This window comes from Malaclemys terrapin, chromosome 1 (assembly GCF_027887155.1).
Source record: "Malaclemys terrapin pileata isolate rMalTer1 chromosome 1, rMalTer1.hap1, whole genome shotgun sequence".
NCBI classification, from domain to species: Eukaryota; Metazoa; Chordata; order Testudines; family Emydidae; genus Malaclemys; species Malaclemys terrapin.
Window position 1 is genome coordinate 308,316,453 of NC_071505.1, and position 21,535 is coordinate 308,337,987.

The window sequence follows — 21,535 nt, forward strand, 5'->3', positions numbered from 1 at the left end:
ACCACAGGGACACTCATCCTTTACTTCCCAACTACCGCCATTGGAAATTGGTGTTTTGGCAGGACCTTCAAAAGCACACGCCAACTGTCCGTCCATATCTACACATCCCCTCTGGTTTTACCCTTCCCTTTGAAGGCTAACTTTCCCATTACCGATCTGCCTGGACAGAATTCACAATGGAAAGATGGGTAGTAGAGGTTATCTCCTTAGGATACACCATCAATCTGCTTCCTTCCCCAACCTCCATCCATTTTCTGGGACATTTTTCATGAGAGGAGTCTTCTGTAAGAGGTAGAGTTGCTCTTTGAACTGAGGGCAATGGAACTAGTGCCTTCGACAGCAAGGAGAAAGGGGTTTTACTTGGGGTACTTCCTCATCCCCCAAAAGGCAGGAGGATGGAAACCCATTCTCAGGGAACTGAACAAATTAATACACCACCAAAAGTTCAGAGTGGTGACCCTGCCATCAATCATCTCATCTCTGTACGGCCCTCGTTTTCAAAGATGCCTACTTTCACATGGACGTTCGTTGGGCACCCAGGGAATTCTTGAGATTTGTGGCCAGTCAAAAGTGGTACAGGGGTCTTATCTTTGTACTCTTGACAGTGCTGAAAGTGTTGATCAAGGTGCGGTCAGTGGTGGCAGCTCACTTTCATCAGTGAAGGAGTGACCGTTTATCCTTACTTTAATGATTTGGCTCCTAAAGGAACAATCTTGCCAGGAAACACAAGAAGCAACCACCAAGCTTCTACGTTATTTAATAGGTTGGGTTTTAAAGTGAATCTGGAGATGTCTACCCCGTAAACCTCACAATCGATAGAATTTATCAGAGCAAGGCTGGATGCTGTTATAACCAGGGCATACGTACTACATGACCACTTCCTCTCCATCATCTGACTAGTTCAGTGAAGCTGGATGAGTCCCAGGGCATCCACATGATCCTGCTTGGCGCTATTGGGTCATATGGACACAAGTACCTATCTCATCCGGTTTGCAAATCTTTATCTCTGATGTCTGCAAGCCTGGTTATGAACAGTTTACACTGGGCAAGCACAGTCTCGACTTGTTAGTCCTGATTCCCAAAAGGGTCTTAACCTCCCGTACTTGGTGGGAGGATAGAGGAAAAGTAGTGCTGTTCAACTCCCCACTTTTAGCAAAGACTATAACCACAGATGTACACCTTTTAGGTTGGGGAGCACACTTGGAGGGCCAGATTGGTTGAGCCGTATGGTCCTCTCAGGAGTCTGTGCTTCACATCAATGTGTAAGAGCAGCTGGACTAGCCTGCGAACAATTCTCCCTTGTATCTGTGGCCAGTTAAGCTGGGTGTTTTTGGATGTGATGGCAGCCTATTACATCAACAAGCAAGGAGGAGCACACTCCTCAGCTTTGTGTGGATCCGTTGCCCTTGGAATTATAGCATTCCCAAGTATATTACCCTGACTGCTGTCCACCTGCCAGGAGTCCAAAACATTCTGGTAGATTCTGTAAGCAGACATTTCTCCACAGAACTTGAATGAGGCCAGCATGACCCAACTTTCTGGGGGATGTTATGGGTGTGGGATCTTGCATCCACAGATCGCGTCATGTCCCATGCGAACAAGTGCCAGGTGATTTGGGTGATGTTTTTCTCATGTAATGGTCAGGAGCCCTGAAACACTCGTTCCCTCCAAATTACCTTATTACTTTAGGTGTTGAAGAAAATCAGAATGTACAAGGTGCAAGTCACCCTCATAGCATCAGGTTGGGATCATCATTTCTGGTACCCTATTCTTTTGCAACTGTACTGACCTCACTGCCTTCCCCTGGATATTAGCCTAGGGCAAAGGACAGACTTGCCAACCCAAGTCAGCTATGCTTCACCTGAGGGGATGGTATTTGGTTGGATGTCAGTGTTAGAAAAGGCCTGTTTAGCAGATGTACAGGCTATTTTGAGCAGCAATAGAAAGGGACTCTACTGGGAAATTTTACAAATTAAAATGGAGAAGATTTGCATTTTGTTGTTTTAATAGACAAGGAGTTTCCTCCTTTTGAGCAAAGAATCCACGTGCAGTGAACTACCTCTGCTACTTAAAATCTTCAGGGCTATTGTTTGGGTCTCTCAGGGTACACCTGGTGGCCATCTGTGCTTGTCATCTGCTTAGGCTAGGTCTACACTGCACACCACTGGTGACAGCATGCTGTATATGTGTAGCTACATGCCCAAGTAGAAAGCAGGCTGCATCCACGCTGTATTGTATAGCTACTTGCGTCAGTGAAAGACTCTGGCAAGGGAGAGGTAGCAGGGAAAGGCTCCAGCAGTGAGGAGCTGCCAGAGCCTTTCCCCAATGCCTCCTTGCTTCCTGAGTGTTTCCCTGCCATGGGGACGAGCTTTGGCAACTCTCTGTGATGGGGAAAAGCTCTATCAATGAGGAGGCAGCAAGAAACTATACTGCTAAAAATAGTGTAGACATGGGAGCCTCTGCTTCAGCGTGTAGAAAGCTGTATAGGGTGCATACCTTCAGGGTTCAGGTCTGTCTTTTTACATTCCAAAGCAGTGCAGCACCATCTACATTGCTATTTATACCCATGCTAGGGAGGCATAGTGCATGTATTCTACATGCCACTGTGAAGAGTGTGCAGCATAGATGTACACTTACTCTGTATTTTCTCACCTAGTCACTGCCCACTTCCTGAAAGATGTAATTCTAGACTTCCCTCCAGTGGCAAAACATGTACTAGCCTGGGACTTGCACCTTGTTTTATCAACCCTTACTAAGTCACTGTTCAAGTCCCTGGCATCCTGCTCTCTACTACATATCTCCATGAAGATAGCATTTTTGGTCACTATCATCTCAGTCAGAGTCTAAGACAGGGGTCAGCAACCTTTCAGAAGTGGTGTGCCGAGTCTTCATTTATTCACTCTAATTTAAGGTTTCGTGTGCCAGTAATACATTTTAATGTTTTTATAAGGTCTCTCTCTACAAGTCTATAATATATAACTAAACTATTGTCGTATGTAAAGTAAATAAGGTTTTTAAAATGTTTAAGAAGCTTCATTTAAAATTAAATTAAAATGCAGAGCCCCCCCGGACCAGTGGCCAGGACCGGGGCAGTGTGAGTGCCACTGAAAATCTGCTTGCGTGCTGCCTTTGGCACGCGTGCCATAGGTTGCCTACCCCTGGCCTAAGAACTAGGCAGTGCTCATGGCTTATTCCCCTTTCCTTCTCCTACCCCCTGCAGTTCTCCACTAGGCCAAGGTATCCATGAGACTACATCTGAAATTCATTCCTAAGGTGGTGTCAGATTTTCAAATGAACTAAAGTATCCAGCTACTGTTTTTAACAGTAAACCTCTTTCTAGCAGGGAAGAGGTCGCATAGCACTTACTGGATGTGTGTAGGGCTCTTACCTTTTACCTGCAAAGGATGAAATTACTTCAGATGTCATAGACTGTCATTTGTGGAACAAATGAAAGGAGAAGCCATTTCGTACCAGGAACAGTTGAAATAGATCTCAGAGTGCATCCTACTCTGCTACAAGATTAACATCTCCCTTGAGGGCATTGTGAGAGCACACTTGACTAGAGCTCAGGCAGCATCTGAAGTGTCCCTTACTGACATCTGCAGAGCAGCAAATTGGAGTTTTGTACACATCTTTGCGAGAACTATCCCTTGGTGCAAGCAGCTGCTTGTGATGGTGCTTTAGGCAGAGCAGTTCTGCAATCTATTGTGTCATAGGACACCAGGCACCCACCTCCTTTAAAGGGACACTGCTTGTGAATGAACTGAAGTGCACTACACATAAGACAAATTAATTGGAGAAGGAGGGGATACTTACTTTGTAATAACTTCAGTTCTTTAAGATGTTGTCCCTATGTCTAGTGGTCTCCAAACTTTTTTGATCGTGCACCCCATCAGTAAAAAAATGTTGAGCACTCACCCCCTGCTCCCGGCCGAATGGTGGAAGCAAAAATAAATAAATAAATAAAAGCCACTCCGGTGGCGCTCCTCCTACCGCACCCCCTGTCCCCCCGAAGGATACTCTTGCGCACACCCCACTTTGGAAACTACTGGTCGAGTGCACTGCCTGTCCTCATTCCCCATTGCCTGGTTTCCCCCTACTGGGGACTGACGGTAGTGAAGAAACTAAGTTGCTGGTGGTTTGGCAGCCTCCTTTATTCCCTAAATGCAGAGTGCAAGGAGAGTGGTGGCACATGCATATGGATCAGGCAGACAGTGCTAAGGAAAAATCTCCAGTCCTAGGTGTATGGAGCACCTGTGCAACCCAAAATTGCACTTCACAAAGGGACAGCACATCTTGAACTGAAGTTACTACATGGGGAGTAACCTGTCCTTATGGAAGGTGTACCACCTCAGAGTCATGGACACTGGGCCAATATGCCTTGGCTGATCCTATGGATTTGAAGGGGGAATATATCTGTTAGACAATTCCCTTCACACTCCTTTGTCGCTTCACTATTATTCACATGTGCTTCAGTGTGGGTTAGGGTTCTCATTTACATCTCCACATACTTCAAGGTTTCTTGATTCTGCAGGAGATGAGGCAGCCTGATACTATCCCCTTCTTTCCTCCTCTTGTCCCAGCCAGAATACACATAGCATTGGACATGAGCGTCTTGGGATAGGGAGCACATAAGGATGCCTTCTCAGCACAGCACAAAAACACCCAATGCAATTGGGTTAGCATTTCTTGGTGTTCAGAAGGTTAATTCAAGGAAAATACACCCTCATAAAGTGAGGCACATCAATAGTTGCGTACTTGAATCAGCAGTATGACATGAAAAAACCCATTCTGCTTAGGGAGTCTGTCTCTTTTGCAGTTCTGCTTTCAGTAGGGCCTTATTTAATCTGGGCCACCTTAAATGCACAGTGAATTTGCTAAACTGGTACAAGTTTCTTCCAGAGGAGTGGTCATTAAAGGCAGAGATATTATACCATTTCTTAAGGATCTGTTGTATCTCCATTGTTGACCTGTTGGCAATATATTTCCATGACAAACTCTCTCCTTTTTTAAAATGTATCTGGACATAGAAACATCAGCTAAAGGCATGCTTTACTGTTCCAAGGAATTTTCCTTGGCTTATACATTTCCTCCCTTCCTGGTCATATTAAATAATAATAATATTTTGTATTACTGTAGCACTTAAGAGCCCTAGTCATGGAGCAGCACTGTATTGTGCTAGGTGTTGTACAAATACAGAACAAAAAATACTGTCTCTGCCCCAAAGAGCTTACAATCTAAGTATAAGACAAGAGACAACAGATGAATACAGACAGATAGATCTGGGAGTACAGAAAACAGCAAAACAGTATTGGTCAGCATGATAGGCAGTTAAGTGTCTTAAACAGCACTAGTCATCCTGTGACTCCTTTAATCCTAATTTCCCCAGACTGGCCAAGGGAAGGTGTTGCCTAGACCTGCTGATGCTTTCCCAAGGGGTATAAATCCCTCTGCTCTCATACTGACACCATCTTGGGCCCAGTAATGCCTAGAACCCAAGTGTATTAAATCTTTTTGAATTGGTCCACAACAGGGCACTCCTGAAGTGGTAAAGCATCTCTGGATGCCCTGACCATAAGAACAGCCATACTGGGTCAAACAAAAGGTCCATCTAGCCCAGTATCCTGTCTTACGACAGTGGCCAATGCCAGGTGCACCAGAGGGAATGAACAGAACAGGTAATCATCAAGTGACCCATTCCCCGACGCTCATTCCTAGCTTCTGGCAAACAGAGGCTAAAGACACCATCCCTGCCCATTCTGGCTAATAGTCATTGATGAACCTATCCTCTATGAATTTATCTAGTTCTTTTTTTGAACCCTGTTAGTCTTGGCCTTCACAATATCCTCTGGCAAAGAGTTACACAGATTGACTGTGCGTTGTGTGAAGGAATACTTCCTTTTGTTTGTTTTAAACCTGCTGCCAATTAATTTCCCCTAGTTCCTGTGTTATATGAGAGAGTAAATAACACTTCCTTATTTACCATGCTGCACCCACAAAAAAGAGAAAATGAACGAGGTACAATGAGGTGAAGGTGGCACTTTCCACATGGTACAGGATAAGCCTTTTTTTAGAAAAAGAATCAGAATCGCCCCCATATTAGATTTTCTACAGAAGATTTTCCATTGAAGACCCTTTTACATTAAAGGCTCTGTACTTCAGAATCTTCAGCAGTCTTGCAGAGGTGGTGTACAGTGGAATCTTTCCTCTGCCTTTCAGATAGACCCTCATTGGTTCTAGGGCAACTGTACTTACACCCCTTAGGGTTGTGCAAACCACCCTTCAAGATTTTCCATTTGGTAGATTTGTGGTTCTGCCTTCTGACATTAGTTCCGGATAGCAATCAGGTTGGCCAAGAAAATTAGAATTCTTGTACTTCACCTTAGTCCTCCATATTTGCTATTCCCTAGTGACAAGATGATCTTCAACACTTATCTTAGTTTTTGCCAAAATCCCTGTCTTCCTTTCCCCTAACCAGGGTACCACTTTCCAAGCTTCTGTCCTGATCCTAAATCAGAAAGGGAAAAGTCTACCACACCTTAGATTTCAAAAGGACTTAAGTATGTACACCTCTACCCCGATATAATGCAACCCGATATAACACGAATTCGGATATAATGCAGTAAAGCAGCGCTCCGGGGGGTGGGGCTGCGCATTCCGGCGGATCAAAGCAAGTTTGATATAATGCGGTTTCACCTATAACACGGTAAGATTTTTTGGCTCCTGAGGACAGTGTTATATCGGGGTAGAGGTGTACTTAAATCAGAAAGATTGAGGTGAATGCATCCTCTTTTCTTCTCGTTCAAGGATAAGATCTAGTATCTAGCAATGGAAATTGTCAGTAATGGTGAGGTTAATCACTACAACCAATTTTGGTTATAGTTTATTGCAGATTTATTTTAATAATCCGTCTTTTTTGTCCCTGCAGATAAGCAGCAAAGATGAAGATTTTTTAGACCTTTCTGTTGATGTAGAGCAAAATACATCAATTACTCACTGCTTAAGGTACATGCACAAACAAATGCTTATATATTTATTTGAGTCTTTAATCTGTCACCATGTTAACTAATAATAAATTGATGAAGATGAAAAGGAAGAAGTAAAGCAAAATAGCTCAGGTTAATTTGATAGTCCAAATGTTAATTTTACATGCTTATTGTCCCTGTTCATTTAAAATGACCATGTAAACGCATGATGTAAAACAGTATGATTTTTATTTTGTTTAAAAATCAGTATATATTTTAAAATCAAGGAGTAGTTTTTACATCTTGCATTTTCCTTTCTGTTATATTCAGGGGTTTCAGCAATACAGAAACTCTGTGCAGTGAATACAAATATTACTGTGAAGAATGTCGCAGTAAACAGGAAGCACATAAAAGGTATAGTGTACTTAGAAAATATGTATTTCCATTTTTGAAACTTGTTAATGATTTTTTCAAAAAAAAAAAAATTTCCCTCTCTGATTCTGTGGATGCTTATCATGAATAACTTACTGAGTTGTACTCCACTTACTTTGTGTTCAATGGAAATATTCAGATGAGTAATGTTACTTATATGCATAAGTGTTTGGTTTGGGCTCTTGATCATCTTGATTTATGTCAAGGAAAGATTACAGCTTGTCTTTTAGGAACAAAACAAACTAGAAACGATGGGTGAAAATCAAGCTGTAAAACAGTGACAATCATACATTTTGCATGACTTTTTAAACTTGTATATATTTTTCTTAGCTATAATATTAAGTTGAGAAAAGATGGTAAGATCAAAAACATTAATGGCATTACTTAGTAGAGGTAGCATACATAGAATAATTCAGATTAACCGTATAGCTCTTAACATCTATCATAAGAGAGATTCATAGCAATAGTTGACAAACCTATATTTTTCTTTGATTCAATCAGAATTAATCTTGTAATAATATCACCATTTTTACTTTTTTCTCTTTTCTTATAAATTTAAGTTATTATATTAAACTACTACCTGACATAGTCCTTCCAAAAAGCAGCACAAAGTTTCTTGGAAGACTGAAATATTTTCTGTTTAGAAAAAAATCTTGCCCTTTGCCTAACATTGTAATATTTTTCTTTCACCTTTTAAGAACATTTTTACTGAAAATGATTTGTTTTTTATTAGGGAGACAACCAGCCCCCTGCAGGTGAGGTAATGTGTATTGGACCAACTTATGTTGGTGAAAGAGACAAGCTTTTGAGCAACACAGAGCTCTTCATCAGGTCTGGGAAAGATGTTCAGAATGCTTTTTATTAGTTTCTCTTGCACAGGTTTTATTTAATTTTATTTATTTATTTATGCACTGAATTTTTTTTTTTTTTTTTTTTTTCCAAAATAAAATTCCATTATGTGAAACATAACTCATCTGTATTAGTTCACATATGCTGGCGAGGGCTTGTTAGTTGTGAAAGCAACCAATTACGTGTTACTGCACAGTGTGACACAACTCACAGGATCACTCTCAAACAAAATTAATAGATGCATTGACAGTGTTATATTCATACATGTACATCAAGCACCATATAATTCTTAATAGGCCACAAAACAGCAGGAGCACAGAACAACAAAATGCATTACTGTGGCTCGTATTACAGTGATTTTTTTAAAGCTTCCCTAAGCTGTATAGTGCAATGAACAGGGCATGGACAGTCAGGCCTAGTGGTCAGACCCAGAGTCAGACCCATTGGCTGAAGCCAAGGGTCAAAACCAAAGATAATGTCAGGTACCAAACCAAAGTTCAGAGTCAGAGATGGTGTCAGGTGGCAAGCCAGAGGTCAGAGCTGGAGACAGAGTCAGAGGTAAGGTGGAGGAGCAGGGACCTGGCGTGTAGGACAGGACAGCAGGAACTGGAAGTAGACAGGAGTCTGGGATAGGAGGACAGAAACCAGGAACAAGCAGGAACGCAGGACTCAGGAGTCAGGTAGGGAAGAGGGGTCAGTAGTAGTAGCCAGTCAGCTAGTTGCTCAGACAACTTCCTGTTGTTACTTCCTGGTTTATATAGAACCCTTCAACCAGACAGGGGGCTGGATGTTTCCCCAGTTGGGAGTTTTGGGGGCAGGGCCCTCTGCAAGCTAACCCTTTGCTGGACCCTCTCCTAATTAACCAGGTGAGCTTCTGGATGTTGGTCGTCACCTTGGTACTACCTAGGGACATGTTGGCCCGAGTTTGAAGCCCATGATTTTTCACATCTAGCTCCACGTTCAGTTGTTTTAATAGCCCTTCTGTCTGGCTGTTCAAACTCAGGAGACCAGCTGCCCACCTCTTCCCTCCACTCCAGTGGAAACTTTTCTCCCTTTGCTTCACAGATATTATGCAGGATACAGCAGGAAACTATAACCATTGGGATATTTTTCTCACTGAGGCTTAATTTTGTGAGTAAACAATGGCAACGTCCCTTATGTCTACCAAAAGCACATTCAACTGTCATTCTGCACCTGCTGAACCGATAATTGAATCTCTCCTTGGTGCTGTCGACGTGGCCAGTGTACAGCTTCATGAGCCAGGAGAGCAACAGGTATGCTGGGTTGCCCAGGATCACTATCGAAAGCTTGTCTCTCTCTCTCACCAATAGAAGTTGGCCCAATAAAGATATTACCTTATTCACCTTATCTCTCTAATATCCTGGGACTGTCACGGCTACAACTAGGCTGCATGTGGGATCGCTATTGACATTTTAAGATTCTCAATTATAATCTTCCTGTCAGGAAAGAAGTTCCTACATGAAGACGCGGGTGTCGTGCACCACAACACTGATGTCAGTGAAGTGTCCCTGGTGATTCAACAGTGCTTGCATAACCACAGAAAAGTAGCCCTTTCTGTTGATGTATTTTGTAGCAAGGTGGTCTGGTGCCAAAATAGGGATATATGTGCTGTCTATCACTCTACTGTAGTTTGGTTCCCCATTGCTGCAAATCCATCCACTATGTCCTGCACATTGCCAAGAGTAACAGTCCTGCGTAGCAGGAGACCATTAATGGCCCTGTACACTTGCATGACGACAACATCCGCAGTGGATTTTTCCAATGCCACTTTGATTTCCAACTGACTGGTAGCAATTTGGCATCACAAATTTCCACAATGCAATCAACATGTGCTTTGCCACTGTCAGTGCAGCTCTCATTTTGGTGTCTGTGTGCTGGAGGGCTGGGGTGAGCTTAACACACAAATCCAGGAATGTGGCTTTGTGCATCTGAAAGTTCTGCAGCCACTGCTCATCATCCAAGCCTGCATTATGATGCGATTCCTCCAGTCAGTACCCATTTCTCAGGCACAGGAAGCGGTGTTCCCCCACCAGCAGCTGCTCTGTGAATGCCACCAACAACCTTGAATTGGTTCTCGTTTCATCCCGAAGCAGTCTGTCCTCCAAGAAATCATGTTCCCCACTGTTTTGGTTCTTCTTGCAGCTCTGCAATTACTGCAGGATTCTGTGCCCTATGCTTGCAATGCTTATGAAAATAGTGCAGAACTGTGCAAACTCCATACTTCTGTCAGAGATGATGGACAGCGAGGAAGACCACATATGTTTGTGGGATTTTGAAAAAAGGGTGCGAAAATGACGGCAGACTGATGACATTATGGGATAGAGATAGTTGTACTGGGACTGTTGACCCCTTGCTGCCACTTAGCCATGCACAAGTTGTTTCTGCCCCACCATGCATTGGCAAAATTTCCAAAAGGCAGTGTGCCTGATGGTGATGGGTTGTACACTGGGGTATTTGCCCATGGTGCACTGCACTGTGCATTGATACAAGTGTTCCTGATGAGTATGCGCACTGCCCACACAAGAGGAAAAGTATGAGTGCGCACAAGCAATATGCTAACTACAGTAGCTTTATTCCAACATAACTTAAATCGACAAAAGTTTGTAGTGTAGACATGGTCTAAGGTGCTGTTTCTGATTATACCATAGCTCTAACATGTCATTTTGGGCAAGTCTCTTAAACTCATTCCTGAAGTTCACTAATACTTACTGATGTTTATTTAGCGGGCGCTGAGATTCTCGGGTGAAAGGTTTTCAGAAAGATATCTTCTCTGTGATATTAAAATTATCACAGAAACCGATTAATTTCACAGTGACTTCAAATGAAGAATAAGTAGAACGAGAATAATGCACAGACAAAGACACTCAATATTTTCTAGTAGTAGTGGGGGTTAGAAAAAGTGGAGAGATGCAGAAGTGGATACAGTATAAACAAAATTATGATAAAATTGTTTATTTTTCAAAACTCCTTAAGTTTAGTCATCCAAAAAATAAAACTCATGAAAAAGGGTTTCACCATAATGTTCACAATAGGTACGCTAAATAAAAGAGAACTGATTCCAAGCTCTGAGTACCTTTTACAGTTTATTATGAATTTTAAAATGGACTCCAGCAATCACACCATTATCAAGCAATAATGTAAATATAACAAAAATCTAGTAAGTCCCACCCAAAAAATCATCACCAGAGTCCTCTCTCTTTTCTCAACTTTGCCCATTTCCTATCTCCTTACAGGTCAAGGTGAAAATGTCAGCCTTGCACAATGCCTGAAAGGTTAATAAGCTCAAACTGTCATGGACCAAAGGTGGAGAAAAGTTTCAAAGACCTGTGATGCTAATGGCAGCCCCCCACCACCCATCTCTTATGACAAACAGGCTGTAGCTGGCACCTTCCCTGTCACATATACAGAGGTGGTCTCTTAGATTGGTAAGCACCCAGGTCACTTAGGGCTTTATAGGTCAAAGCCAACACCTTAAAATCAACATGAAAACTAATGGCCAGTGTAGATAATCAAGTACTGTTTTAATGCACTTCCTAAAAGAAATACTGCTTAATAAAAAGACCACCAAATTCTACACCTGCTGCAATTTTAAGAGGTAACGCCATAATCTAATCTCAAAGTGACAGTCCACTGCAAGGCCCACATCTGAAAGTAACTGTTGCAACTTCCTGGCTGTTTAGATGAATAAAAGAGTTGACCTATCTGTTGCTATAATTGCTATTTGTTTCTCTACTAGTAGCTGGGAGTCCTAATGAGATCCTCACATTAATGAACCCAGTCAACAAATGCAGATACATACCTCAGTTATGGGGACTGGTGATATTCTTGCCATATCTGCCATATCTCCCACCCCCAACCAACCAGTGTCACTTCCCTTTTATCTGGGATGAGTTTCAACATCAAGCATAACTACTGATAAAGATGAGATAGTGTGCTAGAGAGACTGCTGTCAAGATTGGTGAGGGGTTTCTGAAAAGTGAGCACATCAGTTTATCACAAAAATTAAGTTTTGATTGTTTTAAAGTGTGGTTTATTGGGTTAGCCCTGTATACTACTTGAAGAGATGGACAGAGTAAAAAATGAAAGCTAAAATTATGAGCTTTCATAGTATTTATTTTCTCAAAGAAGCTTGATTTGGGTGAACTGATATTTTGCCTTGCAAAGAAAGTTTGTGGATACCTTATCTATCTGGTTTTGTGTGTCCTGTATATATTTTAGTTGTCAGAAGATTGCATCCACAGAAATTATCCTTAAAAGCAGTCTCAAGAACTACCCTAATTACTTGTGCATTTTTTGGTAAGGAATAGAATACTTAAAACAGCAAAATCTTTGGAGAAGTTTGTGTTCAAGTTTGTGTGTGGCGATCTGTCTTAACTGTATCCGAATAAGATTAAGATAAGAAAAGAGCACTTGTTTAAGTTAAGACAACTGAGAGTTTGGATATTCCTGAAGTGGTCCAATATCTGGCCAAGTTAAGAGGAGAATATGGAGGTCAAGTAACTATTTGGTTTCTTGTCTTTCCATATAGGACACTTGTAATTTTATGGAGATTAGGAAAGCAGAAGTATGAGAGGATGCTGAATGGTTCTAAATTTGAAGAAGACAGAGCTAACAGAATTAAGACTGAATTTTTAATTTTATTTCCTGAATTTGATATGGACTTGGTAAAAGTGCTAAACATCCACCCTGATCTGTACTTCTAAAAACTCTGAGCCTTAATTATAAGATTATTTCTTGGGGTGCAACATGCATTTGTCACAGATTCTTTTTCAGGCAGCTACTAAAAAGAAACTTTAGCTGTAGTTAATACAGACAGCTATAATTGAAATAATAGAAAAATCATTATACATAAGTATAAGGCTAATACAATGTGTGTACTTGCAACTTTATAGAGACCATTGGAAACAAAGAAAGAAGGAATAGTAAGTGGAGCCCATCAGAAGGGATTCTGATTTAGGCATCTTGAGGACCCAGTGAAACCAAAAATAGAGAACCAGAGCAATGTTCCCTCTAATTTTTTCCATCTATGTGCAGAATGAATTTTGTTATGGACCAATATCAAGGTAATGTGCAGATGTGCGCCATCAGTGGAAACAAAAAATCTAGATATATATTTTTTAAAAGTTAGCATAGGGATAATTACACCAGCCAGGACAGGTTAGGTATTTTAGAACTCACGACTCAAAGAATTAAATTTAAGCATAAGAGAGAAATAAAATTATGAAATGCATAGACCAGTCAGGCGACTTTGAAAAAATAAAACTAAAGAGACTATATGTGCATTGCAGTACCAAGAAGTAACAACACGAGTATGTGTTGGGAGGTGAGTGTGAAAGAGACTCTGTGTGTGTGTGTGTGTGTGTGTGTGTGTGTATGAGAGAGAGAGAGAGAGACACACTCACACAGAGAGAGAGAGAGAGAGAGAGAGTGTGTGTGTGCTGGCTACTGGGGCAGTCTGAGAGACCATGTGCTGTCTCTTTAAGCATTCACACCAGAAGGCTCAGACCGCAGCAGCTGAGCTCTCCTGCTCCTGAGCCCCGTCCCCTCTCCCCCGCTCTGCAGAGATGGGGTACATGGCAGAGGGGAAGCGGGGTTAGGGGGACACCCTGACATCAGCGCTCCTCTTCCCCGCCGCTCTGCACAGGAAGATCCCAGGAGCAGGAAGATCCCTGGAGCAGCTGGCCAGAGGCTCCAAGGCAGAGGGCAGTTGCAACATGGCTGCAGAGCAGCAGAGGGAGGGGCACCTGAACACATGCCTCCGTGTGCAGCTCTGCTAATCATGTGCATGGCACTTGAGTCACTCTGTAGGAGCAGAATTTTATAATTGTAATATAAAAATTAATGTATAATTTGATTTCATCCTGCCAGCCACCCTTTTTAAATAGCAAAAAGAAATAACCCTCTGGGACTATGGGATTCTGTTTCCTATATGCATTACAAATTGGGCCCTTTTAGTTCTTTGTTTTGAGGTTTAGTCAGTAAAAGACAGAATCCTGTATTGTGTCTATGTTAAGTAAATTAAAAAAATGTTAAAGCCCTGGGCCTCAATGTAAATTGTTTTGGTTATAAAACTTTGCAAGGTTTAATTTACGATGTCTTTTTGCTCAATATAAAATACCGCTGTTTGTATTCTCAAAGGTCTCTATAAAAAACTGTTTGTATAAATAAAAAATGCATGCATCAAAAAAATAAAATGTAGAGGCCGTTAGTAACCAAATGGTCAATAAAATAAGATAAAATAAAACACTTATCAAAACTTATTAATGCCCAAAAACCATTAACACGCATCCATAATTCAAAAAGAGCAAATTAATAACCCTAAGGCAAAGGCTAGCACCCCTAAAAACAATTAATTAAATCAAATCAAAAACAAAATAACCCTCTCAAAGGTGTTTTAAAATGTTTACATCAAAAAATAACACCAATTAAAAAGTAACTGGGCATAAACTAACACAGCAAAATCCATAAATGTCAACAACAAAAAAAACCCTATAAAGACAAAGTGCTTTGTCAAGGAACTTTGGGTTCATCTTGCCACTATTCCAAAAGCATCAAATCACAACCAACAAAGCCCAGCTCCCTCTGTGGCCAATCTGGCTGGCCACTAGATTGATCCAAACTCTAAATTGGTAACTACACCTCTACCCCAATATAACGCTGTCCTTGGGAGCCAAAAAATCTTACCGGGTTATAGGTGAAACTGCGTTATATAGAACTTGCTTTGCTCCGGAGTGCACAGCCCCCCCCCCCCCCCCCCCCCCCCCCCTTGGAGCACTGCTTTACTGCATTATATCCGAATTCATGTTATATCAGGCCGCGTTATATCGGGGTAGAGGTGTATAAACATCAACTGGCAAAACTGTGCATCGTGTGTGTGTAACTAAAAAGCATATGCTAACTGCTGTATTCTCAATAAATGCGGCATGTTGCCTTCTCCCCTATAAAAAAAATCTCGTGTGCTTTGTTTAAGCATAACAGCTCCTGGGCGGCCATGCAAGCGCGCAGCTTAGAGGGAACACAGAACCAGAGCCTTTTATACCCCACTTTTTGTAACCTGTTGGATATCTAACCACATTGGCCACCTTCTGTGACCATAACAAGATTGATACCAGTCTATTATCCATATGTGGCCTTTTGGGTGTCCCTAGCCAAGCCCCTAATTATTACTACTACTTAACTGCATCACACAGTTCTTAATCATTCCTATACATAAACACATTTTAACCACGTAGTTATTGCATAGTAGCTAGATCACTAAAGCCTCCCCACAAACTCCATTCTTACACATCTGCTGTGTGCTGTCCACTTGTGGATATTTGTCTCTTTTTTCAGAATGAGTGTGCAGAATTTAATACCTGGGATTATTTCTTGGGCCTACTAGATTTCAGCTTAATAACCCAATTATGTGTGCTCTCCTACTTGCTGTTACAGCTTTCATAATTTCCATTAAACATGCTTACCAGAGGAATCAAAGCCCAAAGACTATGAACCCTCCAAGATCAAGTCAGCGTCAACAGTCACCACTCTCCATATCTTTGCCCTAGATTAACTTTTGAGGTTGTTTGAAATTACACAATTCATTTTTGATCCATGTGCTGAATTTTGTGATTGGCTGAATTTTAGGGAGAGCTGAGACCCTTCATGTCTTTTCACAAGAGGAGGAGGCAGGATATTTTTGTTGTACTGAGCTTGTGTTGTACTTTTATGTAGTGTTGTATTAATTGAACTTTTACATAGTGGTATGTTAGTTGCTGTGGTGCTGGTATAGAATGCCCCACTTGGGGGAGGATACCATTGATGATGGAAGTTTGGAGACGCTACTTACTCTGATTTACATCTTTTGGAGTGTTTTCCTAAACTATTCATGCATTTTTTTTTATTTAGCTTTGTTCTGTTAATGTTCTGATTTACTATCAGAGACTTAGAGGTGATTAAGGCCTTTTTCCTTTTATTTTTTTGCCAAATTCAAAATGTTCACTGAGTAGGGTTGCAGAAAGCATTACGTGTTTCTCCAGTACTTTAAAAAAAAATTAAGTGCTAGCACAACAGGAATTTAGTATTGTGGTGCAGTGGTTCTCAACCAGGGGTACATATATGCCCAGTTTTACAACAGGCTACATAAAAAGCACTAGCAAAGTCAGTATGAACTAAAAGTTCATACAGGCAATGAATGACTTTTTGTAGTCCTGGGTAGCTTTTGTTTTTTATTTCATTCACAGCATTGATTTATCTGTATTGCAGTAATGTCAAGAGGCAACAATTGAGGGTCGCAACTCATTGTGCTGGTGCTGTACTAATAAGTAAGGCTATGATTTAGTCATAGGTATTTTTAGTAAAAATCGTGGACAGGTCACTGGCAATAAACAAAAATGAATGGCCTGTGACCTATCCATGACTTGTACTGTAAATACCCCAGACTAAAACTTAGCTGGGGGGCCATGGAGTAGGGAGACACTGCTCGGGGGTGGGGTGGGGTGCTGCAGGGCAGGGAGCCACTGCTCGGGGGCCGCCGATCAGTGGCTGCTCCGGCCACCCCCAGGGCTGCCCACCCGCCGTTGTTCAGGCGGTCCCCAGGGCCGGCTGCACCAGCTGCTGTTCAGGTGGTCCCCGGGGCCGGCAGCCTTGGACTGCCTGAGCAGCGGCCAATGCGGCTGGCCCTGGGGCCACTCCAGTAGCAGCCGGTGCAGCTGGCTGCGGAGCTGCTCCAACAGTGGCCGGTCTGGCTGTCCCTGGGGTCTCCTGAGCAGCTGGCCCTGGAGCAAGCTGCTTGGGGGGTCCCGGGGTCAGCCACACTGGCCGCTGCAGAAGTCACGGAGGTCGTGGAGAGTTACGGAATCCGTGACTTCTGCGACCTCCGTGACAGACACTGAGCCCTACTAATAAGCAATAAAAAGACAATTCCTACCTTAACGAGTTCATAGCATAGGTTATGACCAGATGCAGTTGATGGATGAGATAGACAAGTGGATGTTTGTGGGGAGGGAGAGGATGAGGCAAGTTAAGTGAGTACATTTACTGTACATTAAGCAGAAATATTAGCTCACCACCAGGCTCTCTCTGGTCAGCTGATAAAGATTTGTAGTCACTGCAGATTATTTATCAGAAGTATTGGGAGCATAAGTCATCTTGCATCTGAAGAAGTGAGGTTCTTACCCATGAAAGCTTATGCTCCCAATACTTCTGCTAGTCTCAAAGGTGCCACAGGACCCTCTGTTGCTTTTTGCAGATTTTGTGAGATTCTGGCCTGAATGGCTCAAACAGGGTAAGGGGGTATTGAACACGTTGGTGAATCTAGGATTGTATTTTTCATCTACTGCTTCCTTGTTTTTTGTCCTCCAAAGTAACGGCCAGATCATGCTATCATGGCACTCTCTGGAGTACAGTGTTGGCTTATTTGGGTGGGGTTATATCAGTTAAATAGTGGTATATTGACATTTGTGTCCCTTGCAGATATAAAGATATAAAACTAAGTTTTACATAATATATTTTAAATAAGCCACATTTTAAAATGAAAACATTTGACTTGACTCCTTCTACCTTAAGGATAACTATGTGTTCCAATTGGATTCCACAGTAGTTCTAAAACAAATTGGTCTGTGTGTAGAAGTATCACAAAAAAGTGAGAGTTGGGTTTTGCTGTTAGGGACCTAAACAGGAAGGATATGGGGAAGTGTGTTTAGATTCACTTCTGTGCTGCATATCCCCTTTACTTACGTTATTTGGAGCATAGGGCACATAACCTTTTATTTAACTTGTTTTTCACACACATTTGCAGTTCTCTTTTAGGGTTAATATCCATGTTTAACTTACTGCAGTTGTCCATAACTTGTTTTATTGTTTACGTATTGCAGCATTAAGACATGCTGAAGAAAAGACCACTGATCATGTGGTTTTAATAGAGAAAATTCAGGAAACTGACAAGCTGAGCATCTTTAATACTTGAGTGTATTTTAATAGTATTCAAAAGACTTTTTTTTTTTTTTTTTTTTTTCCTGACAATTTTGAAATCTTGGAATCCGAGATATGATATATTTCATTTTGTTGTTTCAGGATGAAAGTAAAAAAACTGCCTATGATTCTAGCTCTCCATCTGAAGAGATTTAAATACATGGATCAGCTACATCGATATACAAAACTCTCTTATAGAGTAGTGTTTCCTTTAGAGCTTAGACTTTTTAACACTTCGGGAGATGCCACCAATCCTGACCGAATGTACGACCTTGTTGCTGTAGTAGTTCATTGTGGGAGGTAATAAAAAGTTTGTCACATTGGGGTTCTTGTATGAAATTATTAACATTGTGACAGAAATCCAGTATCACTTAATTTAAGTAATCTCTAAAATGTTTTAAGGAATTATGTAGCACAGAAGGAAACATTGCAGAATGCATTTGCCTTTGTTAAGTAAGTTCTTCAACAAAAGATACGTTCAGATTTTAACAGAATTTTTCCTGGAACAATTTTGTATGTTTTTTTTAAATAGGCTGATTTTGTCTCTTCTCCCTGCTTCTAAAGCTTTCAAGATCATAGTATTATGCGAGTTGATGGACGTTTAAGAAGTATATTCTATTTTTAACGTTTGTGCACTTGTGTTCTAATTTTACTTTTCAAGCATAGGAGCTCCAAATGGAACACTGATCACACATCTACCATAAGATTGCCTCCTGTGGTTGGAGGTTGGGGTGCCATTATTCAGTCAAGGCAGTGCTGCACCTGCTTTATTAATCTGCTTAAGTGGTTAATGGGACCTGCCAGTTTCCAGCTGGCTCTGAGGGAGTGTGCTGTTTTGCTGATAGAATAATGTAACAAAATCCTGGGTGGACCTTTTTGTCTACAAACATCAACTCATGACCTCTAGATGTCCCCTTCCCCAGAGCTTTCATCTCATGAGCCAGTGTGATTTACAGATGATTTGCAATAGACAAATGAGAAAGGAAACTGTTAGAGTATTCATAGTTCAAATTCAGTTCCAAGCCTAACCGATTGAGATGCAAGACATTTTTTAACGTCTTCTGCTGTGTCTGTTCAGGAGGTAAAGAATTATTTTGTCTCTGCCTTAATCTACGAAGTATTGCACAGTGGAACTGTGGTAGGTGGCCTGCATTTTATTGTATAGTCAAGTTGTTGCTATGAGGAGATTTTCATATTGCTTTGTGGATAAAATTACTCCTCTTAACCAACTCTATCTGCTTTCAAAGCAATTTCTTATGAGAACAGGCACACACAATCATCTCTGCTTGAGTTTCGATGTGCCTCACTGAGTCCTGGCTGTGCTGGGGTGCTTCAGGTTACAAATTTTGAGTTGAACCTCTGTCCATCCTGGCTGGTCAAGTCCATGACCTTCTGTTGCCTCACATAAAATTTGGGACAGCATTATATATAAGAGACAGATCAATAATACTGATGGAACAACTCTTCCAAGTCCCCCTATTGTCATGGGTTTAGAATATTCTTCAAAGTTACATTTTTGGCATGATATTTCTTGGTATTGGTCTCACCCAGAATCCAATTTGGTGTGGAAAGTTAGATTTTTTTTTTCTATTCAACCCCCCCCCCCACACACACACACACTTTTTTTAATAAAAAAATGTTCTATATTTTTTTGTCCCTAGTTCCGTGAATAAAGCCTTCGCATGAAATAGCCTCTCATTTATGTTGTCACTGCTTGTCCTACTTATTCCTCCTTTAATCCTCTGTTTAGTATAATATTTGGCATCATGATGACTAATGCCTTGTTTTCATGTAAATGTCCTTGGTAACATAAAGGGGAATGAATATACAAATAGAAATACAAATAATCAGCTTAATTTTTAGTAAATGTTTGTTTGGGGGGGGAGTGAGGGAAGCCGTTCTAATAAAATAGACATGCATAATGTAAATTTTTTTTTTTAATACAGTGGCCCTAATCGAGGACATTATATTGCAATAGTGAAGAGTCATGATTTTTGGTTGCTCTTTGATGATGATATTGTAGAGGTAAGTGTTGCTGTAACTCGGGTGTTTTTACTTCTTCGAAACAAAAGTCTCCCCCCATCCCAACACCTTATTTATGATCACTTAAAGATTAAAAGGAATGGTGTGCTGATACTCTGAAGATAAAAAATATCTTCAGCTACATTTCCTTTCTCTCCTAAACTAGAGAGATTCAGTCCTTGTTCTTTGAGTACAGTCATGTTTAAATATTTATTGGAGGAGGAGAAGGTAGAGCTGTTTGTTCAAAATGTATATATTTTTGGATCAATTTCCAGAGGAACTGCTTTTTATCAAAAGAAGAAAAATCTGTGCTAGGGAGACAGCTAATAGTCATAGCTTAGATAGAGGTAACTCTGCCCAAAAAATTTGCTAAGTTTTCGTGCCTATCCTTCATGACAGTCTTTTCTGTAATATCTCTCAACCTCACGGGTAGATTAGAGTCTTTCAGAGAAGTACCTGAGACTCTGCAACTCTGAATCAAGCATGATGATTAATGGCAGATCTTTTTCTGCTTTTGCCACCTATGACCTTCACCTTTTCCTGGCAGGGAGGGAAAACTCTCTCAAACAAAACCACTCTTCCCATATAAGAGATGCCAGGGCCAAAGTGGAGGTCACATAACATTGGAAAGTATGGTCATATATCCCTCTGTAGTGAGTCTGTTTAACTAAACGTTTGACGAGGCCAGGTGGGACAGCCAATCCTTCCATTATTTGTTTTTCTTTTCTCCCAACACTCCTTGATCTAAACTCCATTACTCTGGTTGTTAGTGCCTGGTAGTAGTAGGGCCTGCTTGTCCAAGTTTTCTTTAAGGAGACAGATTCCCCACTGTCTTCTCTAATCCCTACCTTGACTTATGCTAGAGATCATACAGCTTTCTTCACTGGAGGCTTTTGGAAGAGAGTTCTTTGAAGGATGCTGCTCTCCCCTTTCCCAAGCCCTGTGTGAAAACAACTTGTGAAGCTTTTGGGACCATTTCTCTCTCTACTGTTATGTCACCAAAGGGCTCTCTCTAGTTCATATAAAGAAAGAGAAACTCCTAACCCTGTACCAGAGCATAATTTTTTTGCCACAAGAATTTAATACACTGGTGTAAGTGGAGTCTTCAGTCTTGGATTTACTGTGGAGTGATTCTTAGAATCAAAAGGCTCATAGGAAGAGATGTTAAGTCGTAAGTGAATCCTTCTGTTTCCTTTTCCATAAGGAACGCAAAGGAAATTGAATCATGGAAGAAGTCGGATTCTGACACTGCACTCTCAAAAGAAATACAATTTCCAGTGCAATGCACTGATTCTGCT